This window comes from Rattus norvegicus, chromosome 8 (genome assembly GCF_036323735.1).
Source record: "Rattus norvegicus strain BN/NHsdMcwi chromosome 8, GRCr8, whole genome shotgun sequence".
Taxonomy (NCBI): Eukaryota; Metazoa; Chordata; class Mammalia; order Rodentia; family Muridae; genus Rattus; species Rattus norvegicus.
In genome coordinates, this window is record NC_086026.1 from 127,284,970 (window position 1) to 127,303,455 (window position 18,486).

Genomic DNA, 18,486 nt, shown 5'->3' on the forward strand with positions numbered 1-18,486 from the left:
TCACATATTCCCAGTACAGAGGTGTCATGGTGGTGTGTGCGTCCCCAGTGAGCTTGGAGATTTGCCCCACGGTCGTTCTGTTGAATCCCTCCCTCCTCTTCCACCTCCATGCCCACAATGTGTCCCTTCCATTAAATATGTCCTGTTTCTCTCCTCAAGATGCCACGTAGAGAGGGGACACGTGACGCTTGTCTTTCTGACACAGCCTATCTCAGTGCAACAATTGCCCTCCACTCCTGCCGGTTCCCAGTGTTCTGGTTTGCCTTCTGCAGATGTAACAGAATACTGACCGAAAGCAACGTGGGAAGGGAAGAGCTTATGTGGCTTAGAGGGCTCAGCCATCACTGTGGGAAGTCAGGGGAGGAACCCAGAAGCTGGAACTGAAGCAGAAGCCATTGAGGGTCGCTGTCCACTGGCTTGCTCTCTGAGGCCTGCTCACCTGCCTCTCTTACACAGCTTAAGGCTGGCTCACAGTGGGCTGGGCCCTCCCACATCAATCATTAATCGGGCCAGTACTCTGAGGCGGATCCCCCGAGATCCCTCTCTCTGGGAATGTTGAGGTTTGAGTCTATGGACAGAACTATGGAAAAACCTCTCTATTTGAGTTTGTTTTATTTTGCTCAATACACTCTCAAGTCCTTAACTGCTGATAGCCTCTCCCCTCCCTATTTATTCAATTTTTAAAGTTTTAAGTTTTTGCTTGTTTCCTCTCTTTGCTCTGTATTTGTTCTTGATTTTCTTTTGAGTCAAAGTCTCAGGTAGCCCAGGATGTCTCCTAACCCACCATTGGCTGAGGAGCACCTTAAACTCCTGATCTCCCTGCCTCATCTACCAGTTGAAATCACGGATGCAAGTGTCGTGATGCCTAACCATCTCCTTTTATTCTGGCAAACGTTTCTTCTCTTGGAAGAAATAGAAATCTGGCAGTCAGCTGGGTTCCTCTACCGGGGTCTTTAGAATGTAACGAAGTGTGTTTGGGGGAACGCGAGGTCTGATAATACAGAATTAGCGTCACGCCTTTGGTAATTAACCTCCCTCTGGAAACGATGCGTAGGGGAAAAAAATCCACACCATTCTGGCTGGCAGCACAAACTGGGCATCTAGGATGTGACAGTCACTGCCTGTTACAATTTGTTAAGTATTCACTGCCATTATCCTCATAGGAAATAAGGCATAGAGGAAGTGAGGAACTGCCTAGAACTTCTGGCTGGCCAACAGGACTGGAACCCAGAAAGTCGTCATACGGCAGCACTGTTTATACAGATGATCCATTCGGACTGATGGCCTCTCTGCTCCTCTTGTGTGGAGGAAAGTTAGAGAAAGTTGCTTTGTAGAACTACAAAGAGGCTTCCCCCATCGAGTTCCAGGAGCATCTCCTCCGAGCATGAGACAGTTGCTTGGGGTGCTCTGCCCTCTAGAGCAACGCTAGGCTTCTCATGTTTAGCAGCAGGCTATCCAATGTGGGGAGCGTTAACGAGAGTCCTCTGCTTGGCTTCCTGGTGAAATATTTCACCACAGCCAATTTTAAGCAGCCGCAGGACATCACTAATGCTGGTTTGGAAGACGTGTAACAGCGCATTATGCGATGGCGGATCCGACACTTCTAAGCACCTTCAGGAGCACGGACCGTGATGAAACACAGCAGATTAGGATGACTTCTGAGTGTTTGAGACCATCACCTCAATATAAAGTTTAACTCGAAGGTCTCTTCTGTTTAACTCTTACTAACGTCTGTGTTGAGCCCTGACCTGCAGAGTTCTTGGAAATGTCACGGTGGGGGTCTTGCAAACAGGCTGCTGCCAGCTCACTGACTGTGTGTTTGTCAGTAGCTGGGACTGCCATCTGAGTCGTGCATTATGCGTGGCTGTTTATCAAAGTCATTTGGCTTTGTCAGTTGATGGGAGTATGAACTTACAGGGTCCCTGTAACCCGTCCGGCCACAGCTGTTCGTGTGTTGGCTTTTGAGATGGTCTGTATTTTGGCTGAGTTTATTAGACTGTATCACACTCATTCATTTAAATTTTTTAAATTGAAACACTTCAATCGTATTCCTCATCCCTCATCCTCTGTGTAGGAGCAAGGGGTGAAGGGCTGTCCTGCAGCCCTCTATGTGTTAAAGAAGCAGGAGGTGTGGGAGAGGGACTGGTAACAGTTAACCTCTTCTGCTTAGACCCTGGTGACTTCCTCCGCTTGAATTTAACCCAGTCCTGATGAGTGCGCAGTACCAGGGCTGTTCTCAAAGTCTTGGTTCTGGACTTTGGTCTTCTTGCCAGGAGACTCGATCAAGTAAGACCTCAGGGCCCATCCTGCCTTTTTCTCCAGTCACTGTCACTGAGGGCAGCGTATGGAGGTAGCTGAAATTGTGCCACATTCTCTCCGATTCTCTATCTGCCCCAGGCATCCTTTCCTCTCTGGCTTTCAAAGTGAACTCACTGGCCTCAGGGGCGACAGGCCACGAGTTGCTCTTTGCCTAGTAGCTGGTCCCTCGTAGCCTTGAAAGGTTGCCCTGCCAACTTCTTATCCTTGTCACAGATTCCAGATTTAGTTCAAGTCCTGTCTTTCTCCTCTTTTGCATCTGAGACTTTGTCCAGCTCCACATGGACTACCCTTTCATCACATGTGGCTGAGTGCATGGTAGACGATTGTTGTAAGTGTTCTAGGGAAGGGACCCTTAACTGGAATCTTTACTGCTTGGGATAAGAGGACCAGCATCTTGAGGGCTTAAACAGGTTGACTTAAAATAAAATTTTAACAATGAAAATTCAGATTTTTTTGTCTGCCTATATGGTTAAAGAAAATTTTTTTAGTAAGTTTATTAAGATTGAGTCCTCTTTTTAAAAAGATCCATTTTTATCTTATGTGTATGACTGTTTTGTCTATATAAATTATATGTATCATGTGCCTGTAATACCTGCTGAGGCCAGAAGGGGGTGCTGGATCCTCAGGAGCTGGAGTTGTGAGCCACTGTGTGTGCACTAGGAACTGACCTCAGGTCCTCTACAAGACTCAGCCAGTGCTCTTAACTGCTGAGCCATCTCCCCAGCATGGTCATACCCTCTTTTCTCTGGCTTTGGGAAAGGTGCTTCAGACCCTTTAACAAAGGAGTCATTTTCTCAAAAAGCATTGGATTAGTCTGAGGTTATGTGAGCAGGGGTTTAAAAATAGCCATGAAAACACAGGATTAAGATTAATTTGGAGCAAACCAAACCTCTGAGAAAGACCTGTGAGCATGTTCTTCCTCTTTTCTCCTCTTCCTCCTCTCCCCTCCCCCTCCCTCTCTCTCCCTCTTCTCTCTCCATGAGCACATATACACATGCACATGTATGTTATAAAGATATTTTAATTTTGGAACATCACAGTTGCATGAAGATGAGCCCAGAGACGCGGTAACTGCCTCACTGCCTGCTAACCTTTGTCTTGCCTGCTTTTGCCAGTGTTCCTACTTCAGACCTCTCCAGAGAAAGTTGCCCACAGACTGCTCCCCTCTCCCTAGACATCAGGTACGGTTCCTAAGAACCAGATAGTCTCTCCAGCAACCATGCATAAATACTGGAATCAGAAGATTAAATGTACATTACTGTTAGCCTCTCCAGTAATACTGGAATCAGAAAATTAACCGTACATTACTGGCAGCCCAAACTTCTCCAGCTGTGCACATGTCCTCTGACGGGGGCAGGTAACCCTGGGGCCTGTGTCCCGTAGGTGTAATATCCTCTTGGTATTATCCCTTGGTCTTCTGTGTCGTGACAGTTTGGACGAGGACAGGTCAACTCTTTCACAGAAGGTCCCTCTGCTTGGATTTCACAGTTAGATTCAGGGTGTACGTATGTTGTAGCCATACAACGGATGGTTGTGTCTTATGTATCTAGATACATACACGCGCGGTACCGTGGAAGAATATACTTTCACTCTGAATTCAGTGTGGCTTTCCAAAGTTGGGTTTCTGTTGTCCCAGGAGAGGGTTGTCCGCATTCAATGGAGGTGATCACACCTCTCTGCTGCCTGGACGGGAGGCGTGTATTCCAGCTCCTAGGAAGGTGATAAATGGATTCCCAAGTAGGAATTTCAGGCCTTGGTGTCTGTTCTCACTACAATCCGAGAGTTAAACATCAATTTCATAGAGCCGTAAGCTAGGAATTCCATGCAGCTGCCATGGATCAAGACCTGACTATAGGAGTATGAGCACATTGAAATGAATTGTCTGTCTTCTAGGCAAAGAGAGGTTGCTTCTGGGGCTGGGGGATGTTAGCTGATTGACAGTGCTCAGGAAATGAGCATTTTGTGCCTGCTCTGTGCCGGGCTGGTGGGCACACAGCCTCAGTCATAACGGAAAAGGATTCTGGGTATTGGGGCTTACATCTCAGTGGAGAGACAGACGTGATCAATACAGGTAATAGGGTACGGGGGAACCTAGATCAAGGCATATGCAGATCAAGGGTGCAAAGGTCAAGCGTCCTCACGGATGAGATTTGAGCCAACACTTGTAGGGTCTTTGGGAGTCAGGGAGTCCTTCCTAGAGGCAGTGCTATGAAGGGGCATGGAAGCGGGGGATACTTGAGGCAGAGGAGGGAGGCCAAGCCAGGAGAAAACTGAGAGGAGGAGGTCAGAGTGCAGGCTGTTGGTCAGAACTGTTTGGAGCCTCGAAGTCATAGAAAACACAGTGCCCTGTCTTTAGCGACAGGGGACCTGCAGCAGGGAATGAGCAGGGTGGTGGCATGGTGACACGGTTCAGCTCCCACCCTTGAAGGACGCAGTCTGGCTGCTGGGATGAAGTGGATGATGGGAGGTGGACAGAAACAAACCAGGTGAGCAGATTGTGAGGACAGACTAGAGGAAGAGATGGTGGCTCTGCCTGGGGTGACAGCCGCTAGCACTGCTAGACTTTGAGGGTGGAATCTAGCAATGGAGGCGTTTCCCTCGGGTTCAGTAGCCATCGAAGGTGGCTTCTGTGGCTGTAGGGATGGACTTGTCACTCCGTTCCTAATGTCTCTGTTCCAGGTAGAAAAGTTGCTGCGGGCAGGGGTCGGGGAGGGGCATCGCCGCATGCTGCCCTTGTTCCCTGGGTAATTTATTATTTCCTTCCTACACTTTGCTTTGTTTCCCTCCCTCCATGTGCAGGTGGGACATATCTTAAGGGTAGGATCTGCAGTTTTTCTGTCTGAACAAGACTGGGTTTGAAAGGCCACGGAGTTCACCAAGACTACCAACAGTGTAAAGGGCTAGAGAAAGGCAGGGCACCAAGGGCAGAGGCACGTCGGGCTACTGTGCAGAGTGCCCTGCCCCCACACTCTCGAGGTTGCTGCTGGGTTCCAGCTTTCCATGTATGGAGAAGAGGGAAGGCCAGAGAGCACTGGCAGTCTCACCTGAGACCCTTTGAAGAGCCACCAGTGACTCGAAATTCATTGACCATCGGAGTCTTAAAAAGGCGGTTGGGAATTCCAGTTTTGGCTGTGTGCCTTATAAATTCTATCAGCTTTATAGCCCAAAGACACCCCCCCCCACCACCGTGGAAACGTCCAGTCTGCTGGCTGCTAGCAGCTTACAGCTACCGAGCCCCAAAATACAGCACAACTCAGGAACTGAATTTTTACTCTTATTTAATTATAATTCACTTAAATGTTATCATGGTGCAACTCATGGTGTGTGTGCACGCATGCACGCCTGGGTCAAAGAAAAACTTGCAGAAGTCTAAGTCTACTGTCCCCTAAAATGTGGGTTCTGGGGACTGAGCTCAGGTTATCAAATGCCCTTAGCTGTTGCTCCATCTTGCCAGCCCTTCAGCTGTGCAGGTATTGAGGCGTGGCTGTTCAAGAAGGCAAGGGGACACTGGATAGACAGCTTAGTCTCTGCCACAGCCGAACATGGAGGCATCCAGGGCATTGTCACCCACATAAATCAAGCCTCAGGACAAAATGGACAGAAACAAACAAGTCCAGGTCGACTCGACCGTCCCACTTTGCACTTAGGCCAGCGGGGTGTGCAGCATACAGTGGGCGTGGTCCTCTGGGGTCCTTCACCCATAGGTGCCTCCATCTGCCTCCATGCGGGCCGCAGATGCAACGGGAGACACCACGTTTAAGGTGTCCGCTGATTAACCCTGAGCTGATCATTTCAAAGACGTCTGTGATCTCCCATCACACGTTTTCTCTTCTTGGGGCCCTAAAACCATACAATATGGAGGACAGGGTGGGCCCTTGAGGTCCTTAACAAAGAACAAATGGGGTGCGGAGTGGTGTTGTAGGCCTACAATCCCAAGGAGACCAGCAGACTAATGTAATGGGATCTTGATGTCCAGACTGGTCTGACTTAAGAAACAAATCAAATCAACGAAAAAAAGGGAACATTTTAAGGCTTGAGGTATGAAATCCATTACGGGATTGGCTGTAATATGGAGAGAGTCCCTTCCGGATGCTCCTGCTCAGGGTGGGTAGGAATGTGTTCTGATTCAACACGTGTGAAACACATGAACTGCAGGATACTCCTGCTCCGGGATGGTGGTCGCTGGCCCGGCTTGGTCTCCTGCCAGCCACGTGGTCTGTGCAAGTCGCTTCATCCTCATTGCAACATTAGTATCCTCTGCCCAGAAAGGAAGACAGGCCACAGTTCTGAATTCCTAGAAGGATCTGGAAAATGCTGGCCCGCGGCCCTCCGAGTCACCCCATCCATCCCCCCGCTCTACCTGCTATCGTATCTGAAATGGATGGAGACTGATCCCATTGCTACTCAGAGCATTTTTCTTTTTTAATGATTGGAAGCAGATGGCGAGAAACAAAAGAGAAGTGTGGAAAGGAAACAGTGAGTTACACGGGGACAGAGGGCAGCGCACGGCAACTCGTCGCTCCCCGCAGCACCTCTTCTACCTGGAATGGAGCCTCACTGGACCCACAAGAGCCCTTCGAAAAAGAGAGCCGACATGAACTGCAGACTCCTTGATGAGGATGGTGCCGTGGCACGGACCATCAGAAGAAATAGGTGCCCAGAGTTAGGAGTGACAGGAAAAAGTGACAGCCAGTGGTTGATTTTCAGTGTCACAAATGAGGCCCAGGAGGTACAGATGCTGCTCCCATCATCCTGATAGCAAGGGAGCATCTGACAGGTGGCATGAAAGAAGTACTCGTGTGTGGAGGTGGTATGTGACCTCCTTGCAGCAGGTATAAGAGCTTACCAGTTAGGGGAGTGCTCCCCACAGGTAGGAGTGTTCCTCCACAGCAGACAGTGCTCCCCCACAGGTGGGAATACTCCCCTACAGGTGAGAATACTCCCCCCACAGGTATTGCTCCCCACAGGTGAGAGTGCTCCCCATAGGTGAGAGTGCTCCCCCACATGTGAGAGTGTTCCCCATAGGTGAGCATGCTCCCCCGCAGGTGAGAGTTCTCCCCCACAGGTAGGAATGCTCCCCCACAGGTGAGAGTGCTCCCCACAGGTGGAAGTGCTCCCCACAGGTGAGAGTGCTCCCCCACAGGTAGGAATGCTCCCCCACAGGTGAGAGTGCTCCCCACAGGTGGAAGTGCTCCCCACAGGTGGAAGTGCTCCCCACAGGTGGAAGTACTCCCCACAGGTGGGAGTGCTCCCCCACAGGTGGAAGTGCTCCCCACAGGTGGAAGTGCTCCCCACAGGTGGAAGTACTCCCCACAGGTGGGAGTGCTCCCCCACAGGTAGGAATGCTCCCCCACAGGTGAGAGTGCTCCCCACAGGTGGAAGTGCTCCCCACAGGTGGAAGTGCTCCCCACAGGTGGGAGTGCTCCCCCACAGGTGGAAGTGCTCCCCACAGGTGGAAGTGCTCCCCACAGGTGGAAGTGCTCCCCACAGGTGGAAGTACTCCCCACAGGTGGGAGTGCTCCCCCACAGGTGGGAGTGCTCCCCCACAGGTAGAAGTGCTCCCCACAGGTGGAAGTGCTCCCCATAGGTGAGAGTGTTCCCCCACAGGTGAGAGTACTACCCCACAGGTGAACACTTCTCAGTCACAGGAGCCCTCCTCACAGGTAGCATGAGGCCTCTCCAGTCTATGAGAGCTCCTCACCCACAGAGTTTGGAGTCCCTCACCTGGGTGGTAGCACCAAGCATATTTCTAGTCAGCAAGTAGACTGCATCTTGCTGGCATGCGTCAACCGAGGAGGTACCATTTACAGGAGGGATGTGTGTCCTGTGGACTGTGATTTCTTTGAAGTCAGTTCTTCTTGCCTGAAGGACAGTGTTGTCAATAGACAACTTACAGACATGATTCTGAGCTGTTCTGTTTAATGTTAGTAGAGAATTTGGAGGACGGTGGTTGGAAATGCCTTTGTCCTTCCCAGGGAAGCCCTGTGATGCACAGTCTTAGGACAAGGAATGCTATGGTGGGTTTTCCTTCTCTTTACCTCAGCTCTACCTCAGGATCCATGTGTGCTCTCCTCCTGCCTGAGGAACAGAAAGGGGTCCTTTCTCCTTGGCAGGTGACAGGTTTAGAGTGATTTGTCTTGAGGGGGGCTTCTGGTTGTGGGGTACACGTGCTAGGTGGCAGAAGGCTTCCCACAGAGAACCAGGGAGGAAGCCCCCATGTGGAATAAACCTGTATCTTCCAAGAAACTCTGTCTAGCACAGTGGTTCTCAACCTTCCTAATGCTGTGACCCTTCCCCGCAGTTCCTCATGCTATGGTGACCCCCGACCATAAAATTATTTTGTCGCTGCTTCTTAACTGTAATTTTCTACTGTTATGAATTCTAGTGTAAATATTTTTGGAGATAGAGGTTTGCCAGTGGGGTCATGACCCACAGGTTGAAAACTGCTGCTGTGGGGGCTTTGGGAATCTTCTCCAAAACTCGGCCTCGCCCCACGTCCCAAGGGTTGGAATGAACGTTGGAGCAGTCTGTCTGCTTATATCCCTGGGGGTTTGCAAGAAGATGTTGGTGAGGAGACATGTTTAAACTGGGCGGGTGAGATGCCTCAGCCCGTGCTGTAAACCTGACAACCTAGGGTTGATTCTCAGAACCCACATGGTAAAAAGAGAATCGTGTCCTGCAGGCCGTCCCTGACTTGCCCACGAACACTGTGCTATGCATGCACACACACAGACATTAATACAGTAAAACAATAAGTCTTAGCCCTGTGCTAAACGTTCTAGACACTCTTTTCAACGTTATAAAGAACCCACTTACATGCATAACTCTGCGTGCACCCAAATCAGATTTAGGAATCTGAGACTGACGGCTAAACACACTCACCACCTTCCAGCTGGCACACAGCGAGGTCTTGGGTTTGAATTCCACCTCATTCCTAACCAGGACAGGTAGTGAGACCTGATGGTGATACACACAGTGTGGTCCTCCCTGATGGTCACTCATGCAGTGTGGTCCTCCTTGATGGTCACTCATGCAGTGTGGTCCTCCCTGATGGTCATGCATGCAGTGTGGTCCTCCCTGATGGTCACTCATGCAGTGTGGTCCTCCCTTTACCTGATGGTCATGCATGCAGTGTGGTCCTCCCTGATGGTCATGCATGCAGTGTGGTCCTCCCTGATGGTTATGCATGCAGTGTGGTCCTCCCTGATGGTCATGCATGCAGTGTGGTCCTCCCTGATGGTCACTCATGCAGTGTGGTCCTCCTTGATGGTCACTCATGCAGTGTGGTCCTCCCTTTACCTGATGGTTATGCATGCAGTGTGGTCCTCCCTGATGGTCACTCATGCAGTGTGGTCCTCCCTTTACCTGATGGTCATGCATGCAGTGTGGTCCTCCCTGATGGTCACTCATGCAGTGTGGTCCTCCCTTTACCTGATGGTCATGCATGCAGTGTGGTCCTCTCTTTACCTGATGGTCATGCATGCAGTGTGGTCCTCCCTGATGGTCACTCATGCAGTGTGGTCCTCTTTGATGGTCACTCATGCAGTGTGGTCCTCCCTGATGGTCATGCATGCAGTGTGGTCCTTCCTGATGGTCACTCACACAGTGTCAGCCTTTGTCATTGGGACTTTGTTCAATGACAAAGACCCACCAGGTGGCATCTGTGTGGTTGTTTGCTCTCAGAAGAGTCTGCATCCTTCTTCACTCCCTCACCCAGCCTGGGAAACAAGGGAGTGACTCAAACTATTTCAGGAAATGGTTCAAAGCTTTGTTGCCTTAAAGAAAAAACCACGTCATTACCTGAGAGGAAGGCTTGTTGTTGGTGTTGTTGGGCACTGCAACTGGTTTGTTGCCTGTCGTGGTGCTGGGGGCCGAGGCCCTTGATTTAAGTGACAGGAGATACTAGGCTGTCATTCTGCCAGAGTAAGCAGTTTGCTCCACTGTGGAAATCCAAGAGTGGCACAATATAATTTAATTGTGTATATGTGCATGTGTGCGTGCGTGCGTGCATGCGTGCATGTGTGTGTGTATGTGTGTGGTGTGTACATGGGTGTGTGTGTATACATATATAATTGTAAGCTTACTGGTGGTCAATGTAAAAAGTTAAATAGACAAAGTTAATCTTCCTACCACAAGTGTTCCTTTGGCCCGACAAAGGCCACCCCTTAGGTGACTTAAGTAACATTTGCTTGTTCACATTTTGGGGATCAGAAGCCCTAGCTCAGGTATCTGTCTCAGGAGGCTTGGTTTCCTCAGACGTCTCTCTCTTTGACTTGCTGTGTGTGGCCTCTGTCTTGCATATTGCCTTCCCCCTGTTCAGACACAACGGCCGTCTGTGTGCATGTCCAATTTCTGCTTCATATGAGGACACCAGTCACGTTGCTCCAGGGACCACCCTGATGGTCTCACTTTTCATGACCCTCTAAAAGCCTCACGTGCAAACACAGTCGTGTTCTTAGGTAGAGCACAGCTCAGCACACAACAGCATTGACTGTTTGGTTCACTGGATGCAAAATATTTCAGCCTGTAATAAAGAAACTATCACTGAGATGATCTCCTTCCTGAACTTGGTCTTTGATATGGCACATAGTTTAGTCACATTTTATATGTTCACTAGGTGGTGGGACATGTGATACATTGGGCCATGCAAGCCTAGAGCCAAACTTTTTCATCTGGGGATATAGAACAGTTACAAACAGGCCTGAGTGGACTCATACATCATAAGCATTTCTAGAGTGAACTAGGTTTGGGGCAACGCTGATCTTAGAAAGCTGGTCTTTGTGCCTGGGCAGGTTGGGAAGGATGGTTCTGGAACTGGGTTTTGGAACCTGAGTCCCAGAAGCATGATGACAAGGGTCTGAAAATCTTTTAGCACCACAGTGACTGCTGTCTCCTCCTTGGGGAGGCCCACATCCTTGTGTCATTGCAGCGTGGCACCCAGCCCCTGCGTCAAGGCAGTGCAGTTTGCAAGTGGACCCCATGCTCTCTGCTTGGCTTTTCGAAGACATTAAAGGAACCCCCAAGGGAACACATAATGAAATCTCTCATCTCACATAGACTCTAATGCAAGCCTTTTAGGGGCTTCTCCATGAGCTCTTTTTAACACACTCGGAGGTCTCGGAGGGAACCAGGGGAGGGCGGAAGAAGGGAGCATATTGCCAAGCGAGCACTTCCTGTGCTGAAGTCAGGGCAGAAACATTTCCTGTGTGCCACAAACAGAGCTCCTCACCTGGCTGCAGTGCCTGGGAACCACAGCACCTGCCTTCCCTCAAACGCTCAGCCTGCAGCTGCTCTGGCATCCTTCCTGGTCTCAGAGCAGAGCCACACACAGGGTGCTGGGACCCATGGCAGACAACTCTCAGCCCTTCCTTCAGCTGTGTGGCCACACCCTCCCCTCCTAGCTGTACCCCTGAGCAGCCACAGATGGTCTGTCCTCTCATCACCCTTACTTCCTGCTTCCCCAAGCTCAGTATCCTGAGTTGCCAGTTATTCCATTACCGAATTTATCTGTACCTGTTATTTACAATTCATTTTTTCCTTTGTTCTCACCTCCTGACGAGAAAATAAAGAAGGGTCTCATATAAACTGAGTGGTTGAGGAGGCGCTCGTGACAGGAAGTTGATACACCACTTCCCTTTTTTCCTGCTTAGCTAGTTCGATTCTTCTGATATTTTTGATGGCTACATGTTGGTGTGGATGAAACAGTGACCTTCATTCACGAGGCACTCCTGAAGGACATTTGTGCTTTCAAGTCTACCCTTTCCCTGGGCTTGATACCCTCTGCCCCAATTAGGTTTAACTGTCAACTTGACATAGCCTAGAGTCATCAGAAAGGAGATCTGCAATTGAGGAATTGTCTAGAATAAATTGGCTTGATGGCATGTCTGCAGGTGACGGTCTTGATTTTTTTTTTTTTTTTTTTGGTTCTTTTTTTCGGAGCTGGGGACCGAACCCAGGGCCTTGCGCTTCCTAGGCAAGCGCTCTACCACTGAGCTAAATCCCCAGCCCCAACGGTCTTGATTGTTAATCGATGGGCCCAGCCCACTGTGGGCAGAACCATTCCCTAGGCAAGTGGTCTTGAGCTGTTATAAGAAAACTAGTCAAGTATGAGTCTGCATATTCCAGAGCCAGCAAGAAGCCTTCCTCCATGGTTTCTGCTCTGTTTCCTTAGCCATGAGTGAGCTCCCTAGTCAGAGAGACTGCTGTGTGTAATGACAAGCAGGCCTGCCCTCAAGTCCCTGACTGAGTTCTGGTCCTGTCTTCTGTCAGTGATGCACTGTGACCTGCAAGTTGAAGAGAATCCCCTGCCCTTCTAACTCACTTTTGGTCGTGGTATTTGTCACAGTGACAGAAACTAAAACAACTCTCCCTCAGTCTTGTTGGAGACAGGACGGGATGGACTAGATGTATCCTTGCCTGATTGATTGATGAGCCCAATATTCCAAAAACCTGGATTATGACCAAAGTAGCACTGGAAAGAAATACATATGGATCCAACCAGACTTGGGGTAATCTTATTAGCAAGAAAGCTGCGAAGAGCATTAGGAAGGCTTTGAGGTGGTTGGCATTCACCACGATCACATTCGTCTCCATTTCCCCGGTACCAAGCTCAGTACTTGACATTGAGTAACTGCTCAATAAATGTTCGCCGAATGTTCAAAGACGTTGGACAGTGCCCAAGACGAGCACATGCTTAAGATATTCTCCTAAAAGTTGTCCTGCGCTAGCTGTTACATTAGATCAGTGTGATCTATTTTGAGTTAATTTTTTGTGTGTTGCCCAAGAAATTCTTGAACAGCTGTGGGAAAGAAATAATGGTTTGGCATCATGAGCAGACATCAGCCTGTTGGGTCATGCAGCCTATGGGTCACCTTTGAACACTCGGCCACCAAGTGCACCTACATTTTAAGGCTGGCATTCCAGGGGGCAGCTGGAAACCTACCCTGTCCCCTAAATTTGGGGGACTTCCAGAATGAAGTCTCAGGCTGAAGCCATGTATTTAATTTTAAGCTACCCCCTCTCTAGGGAGTCGTGGTACTGGGTCCATACTGGGCCTCAGTCTGAGACTACCGCAGGTCCTCCGAGTTCTGCATGTGCCAGCTCCTAACCACTCAGCCTCTGGTGTTAAATGTTCGAGTCCCTCCTCTTTCTATTATTCTATTACTTCAGGGTCATCTTTGGGTACATGACTGTCATTTCTAGGGGACAGACTCGTTGTAACTTAGAGTTGATGTTCCAGCTACCGATGTCCCCTCAGATACCAGCTTTTGCCATTCATGTTGTCCTCTAAATCCACCATGCCCATCTGAAGTTCTCGGAGGAATCTTGGACAGGCTTCTGGGACCATTGCTGCTAGCACTTGATGTTTTTTTTTTTATCCTAAGAAGCTGCAACAATTTACCAGATACTCATGCTTATGGACAACACTCCTTACAACACTGGCTTTAATTACTTGGTGACATAAGGTCTCTTATCTTGTATGCCAGCATTTTAGAACTAGATGGTGAGTTCATTTCCTTTCTTGTTGCTATGGCAAGGTGCCTGACAAAAATCAATTTGAGGAGAGGTCTTATTTTGTCCTACTGTTGGAAGGGAGGCAATCTATCATGTAGGGGAGGCCTGGCAACAAGTGACTTGCAGTGGTAGGAGTATGAGGTGGGGACACCTCACTTTATGTCATGGCCGAGCAGGAAGCAGAGAAAGAAAGCACAGGAAGTAAGACCAGGCAATAAAACATCAAGATCCGCCTTCCATGACTCACATTCCCCAGTGAGGTTCAACTTCCTAAAGGTTCCACAACCTTGTGGATTAGGGTCACAAGCTGGGGACCAAGTAGTCAAATACTCTAACAACAGGGGGGCGGGGTTGTGCATTTCACATTCAACCCATCACAGATGGTATATAATAAGTGTTTCATTAAAAGACAGAATTTCATGTTTGGATACATTTTAGAGTAAAGTGCATTTAACACACCCCACCTGACTACGGACAGGCTTCTGGTTTGCAACGCTTCAGAAGCCTAAAATGCCCGAGGAGATTAGATGCTTACATTTTCCTAAGAAGTTGACCTTGCAGCGTTTTGCATCTCCGCAGTTGAGGTAGTTGGCTTTCTCTCAGTGATTTGGCTTTGTGCCCTCAGAGGCCTTTTCTCTCTATTTATATCAAAACTTTTTTAGCCTCAAACTTGAGTGCTAGAAGAACTTATTTCATATTCATAGATGTTTGCCAGGTCCTTCTCATCAATTAGCCCTGCTTAAAGATAGCAACAGGCCGGAATAACGATCTCTACGGTCCCCACCATTTATGGCTCCCACCAATCTTGTGATGAGCTAATTGTTTTGCCATATTTTCTAGTGGGCTTATGTGGTGTAGGAGACTCTTTGAAAGCCCACATTTCATGTTAAATTTAGCTAGACCCTTTGCAGCCTTGACTGATTGTTCATCTTGACGGAAGAAAATACAATCCTTCCTCCTCCGCCCTTGTCATTACACCCTTACAGACCTATGCAGGAGGGAAGCAACCCCTGTGTGAACGGGCATCTTTTAAAGAATCATGACACGTCAAGGAGACAAATGTACTTGGCCCCTAATTCAACGGGCACCTGTCGAGTGCTTGTGTACGTACATAAGTTCCGTGACTGGGCTGGAGTCCGGAGGCTCATCCGGTCACCCAGTGACACCCAGACTTACAGATGAGAGGACGAATGACAGATGCTCAAGAGGACCAACAGATGTCCTGAAAGACCGGCTCTCACAAGAGAACAGAAATGCTAGCTAAAATTCAAGGTGCACATAAGCTTTGAGTGTTTAAATAAAGCAGTCCTGGTTCTCGGGCTCCTAAAGACGTGTGTGAGGAAAGACGTCTGAAAGGCTAAGGCCGTCCTGCAGAGAGTGAAGGCAGACCTGAGATGTGAATTGAACCCCTGTACCCCCCAGGCTGAGACTAAGGTGCACTTATTTCTCCCTTGAAGACCCAGTTTCCATAAGATGGAGCCAATGGAGGATTATGATATGGATGGATAGACATGGTTTAACCAGATGCCCCAGAAAGTCCTGGATATGGCTGGTGGCTCCTTCTGTCTCCATTAAACTCCCTTTCCCAGGTTCCCGTGGAGCCTGGAGTATTATGTAGCCGGTAGTTAAGAGCTTAGTTGACTTATTCAAGTAGGACCCTGCCTCCTGTGATAAACAGCCCCAGGCTGAGTGGGCCACAGAAGGCTGGCATATATAAGCTAAGTTACATCCTCAAGATGTTCATATGGTAAGAAGTGAGAAGACAAGACAGTGGATGTCACATGGGCAGAAGGACAGTCACCACCGATGTTATGTGGCTAATGACATGATGCTATGCTGTGTAACTACCTGCACGTGTTTCCCACACTGGAACAGACATACAGTCACCCGGGGCTTTTTAAAACAGATTGATAGTAAGTGGGTATGGGGTTTTAGAGGAGACACTGAGGACAGAAGAGATATGGGTCTAACAGAGATGGCAGTTATAGCAGTGTATTTGTACTTAAGTGCCAGGGAATTTTACACTTAGAAATGCTTAAAGTTGGGAATGTGTATATTTAAATCTCCCCTTCAGCTGATGGGCAGGCCCCCTGTGCCCAGAGTCTTGGAATTTGTACATATAGAGCAGGAACTAAAATCCTAGCACTTAGGAAGTCCCAGGTGACCCTGATGCTGGCCCGGGGAGCACACTGCGAAGTCCCTGGATGGTTAGAAAGCGTCTCAGTTGCTTCTTAGCACTTCTTCATCTGACAAGATGCCTGACAAGGCAGCTTAAGAGGAAATGGTGATTCTGGGTCACAGTCTAAGAGTGTGGTCAACCATGGTGGCAGGAGCTCCGGGAAGTTGGCCACATTACATCTGTGGGGGCAGAGATAGGCGGGCACTGGTGCCCAGCTTGTCCCTCCTTTGTATTCAGCCAGGATAGCAGACCATAGGATGGCACCAGGTTAAGGATGGTTATGGTGGGTCTGGCTACTGCCTAATTCCTCAGAGGCAATGCCCAGAGGCTAACCTAACCAGCGTGATCCCTCACAGACAGACAGATGTATCCTGTCAAACTGACGATTCATACTGACCATCAGAGATGACAAATGGCATCCACACCATTTACTTAGTAACACCGGGGCCCTGGAGAGGGAGAATTTTACTTCTCTTTTAGAAGTTCTTAGATGCAATAGGAGAAGCCAAGTCTTCAGAAAGATGTCACTCTGTCCATGGTCCAGACCTGGGAACAGTGACCCTGGCTCCTGTTTATATCTACTTTTAAAATACTGTGTGTGTGTGTGTGTGTGTGTGTGTGTGTGTGTGTGTGATGTGTGGCGTGTTTCTCTGTGTGTGTGCATGTGTGTGTGCATGTGTGTATATGTTTCTCTGTGTGTATGCGTGTATGTGTGCGTTTCTCTGTGTGTGTATGTTTCTCTCTCTGTGTGTGCGCGCGCATGTGTGCGTGCACGTGTGTGTGTGTGTGCGTGCGTGTGTGTGTGCATGCGTGTGTGTTTTTTTCTCTGTGTGTGTGCATGTGTGTGTGCATGTGTGTGTGTGCATGTGTGTGTATGTTTCTCTGTGTGTATGCGTGTGTGTGTGTGCATTTTTCTGTGTGTATGTTTCTCTGTGTATGTGTGTGTGTGTTTCTCTGTGTGTGTTTCTCTGTGTGTGTGTTTCTCTGTGTGTGTGTATGTGTGTATGTTTCTCTCTGTGTGTGTGTATGTATGTGTGTGTGTGTGTGCGTGCGTGTGTGTGTGTGTGTGTGTGTGTGTGTGTGTGTCTCCATGTGTGTCTGTATGGGTACGTATGCCTTGATCCCCATGTGGAGGTGAGAGAACTATTTTGTGGAATCTGTTCTCTTTTTCCACCTTTCTGTTGGTTTGTGTAGTTTTGGGGATTCAACTCACGTCTATAGACTTGTGAGGCAAACACCTTTACCTGCTTGGCCATCTTGCTGGCTCCATATCTACTTTTAGCAAACTTTTATTTTGAATTAGCATATCTTTCGTAAGTTTCAAAAATTCATACCCAAAACTTTTTATAAACCTTTCACTTGGCTTCTCCTACTCATAGAATGTTATTAAAAGAAGCCATTGGTGATGGTTTAAAACTCTCTACTTATTTGTGTTTATTTATAAACTTATTCATATAGTGGTAGCGGGGATTGAACCCAGGGCCATGCATGTGTTATGCGTATATTTTCCTCTGAACTCTATCTGAACTATGCCTCCTGTTTGGCAAGGCTAGGCAGAATAGGCACTAGGATGTTATCTTTCTGGTACTTCTTCTTTTAGATTTATTTACTATTATTTTAGGTGGATGAGTGGTTCACCTGCAGGTTCACTCGCATGTGTGTATGTGCAGTGTGTGTTTGCAGTACCCTTGGATGACAGAAGAAGGTATTGGATCCCTGGAACTGGAGTTACAGTTGTGAGCTGCCATGCGGGTGCTGGGAACTGGAAAAGCATACTCAGCCGTCTCTCCAGGCCCAGTACTGTGTGCCGTAAGAAGAATTTTAATCTTCAGCAAAACTTGATAAGAGAGAGGAAAGTCCTAGTCTGAGCACACGAACATCGCTTCCTATGATCATCACCTGTGGCGCGTGGCATCCAGCTGACTGTCTCAGGTAGTAAGTTTCTCCTCATTTGAGAGATTCAAATGTGAGTCATAGGAGTCCCTTTCCTAGACCTGAGAGAAAGCTTGGGCTAGATGCTTCCTGAGTATCTCACACCTTGGAAACCACAATGGTGCACTATCAGAGTTCTCATCTAACGTTGACTCAGTGATGTACCATTGAGTTGCCCAAATGGGTATCTTTCTAGGCTCTAACCTAAAGGGCGAAGAAATGCTGGCCCACAGAAGAGGAGCTGCAGCGTTTGCTGGATTCGTAAAGTTGGGTGTGGAGTTGAGGATGGGAAGGAATTCCGTGCAAAGGCCTGGCTTTCGTGTGTGCAGCCTTAGAGATACTAGGAAGCCTTCGTATGATGGATTGGAGGCCTCCAAGGACTAGCTATGGCCGAGCCTGAAGCTGGGTTAGATTAAGCGTCTGATTTATACTGCTGCTGTTGAAACTGCTTGGAGGATGCATATCACTGAGTTGTGCCAGCGAGAAAATGTAAACCACCTTAATGTCGCTCGGCTGTGAGAAGCTAGCTCCCCTGAGATAGC

At 48.6% G+C, this 18,486-nt stretch overlaps 1 protein-coding gene across 4 annotated transcripts in view; it reads left to right on the plus strand.

Moving 5' to 3' along the window:
• Positions 1–18,486, plus strand: part of Itga9 (integrin subunit alpha 9) — a 308,053-nt gene that overhangs the window by 99,726 nt on the left and 189,841 nt on the right.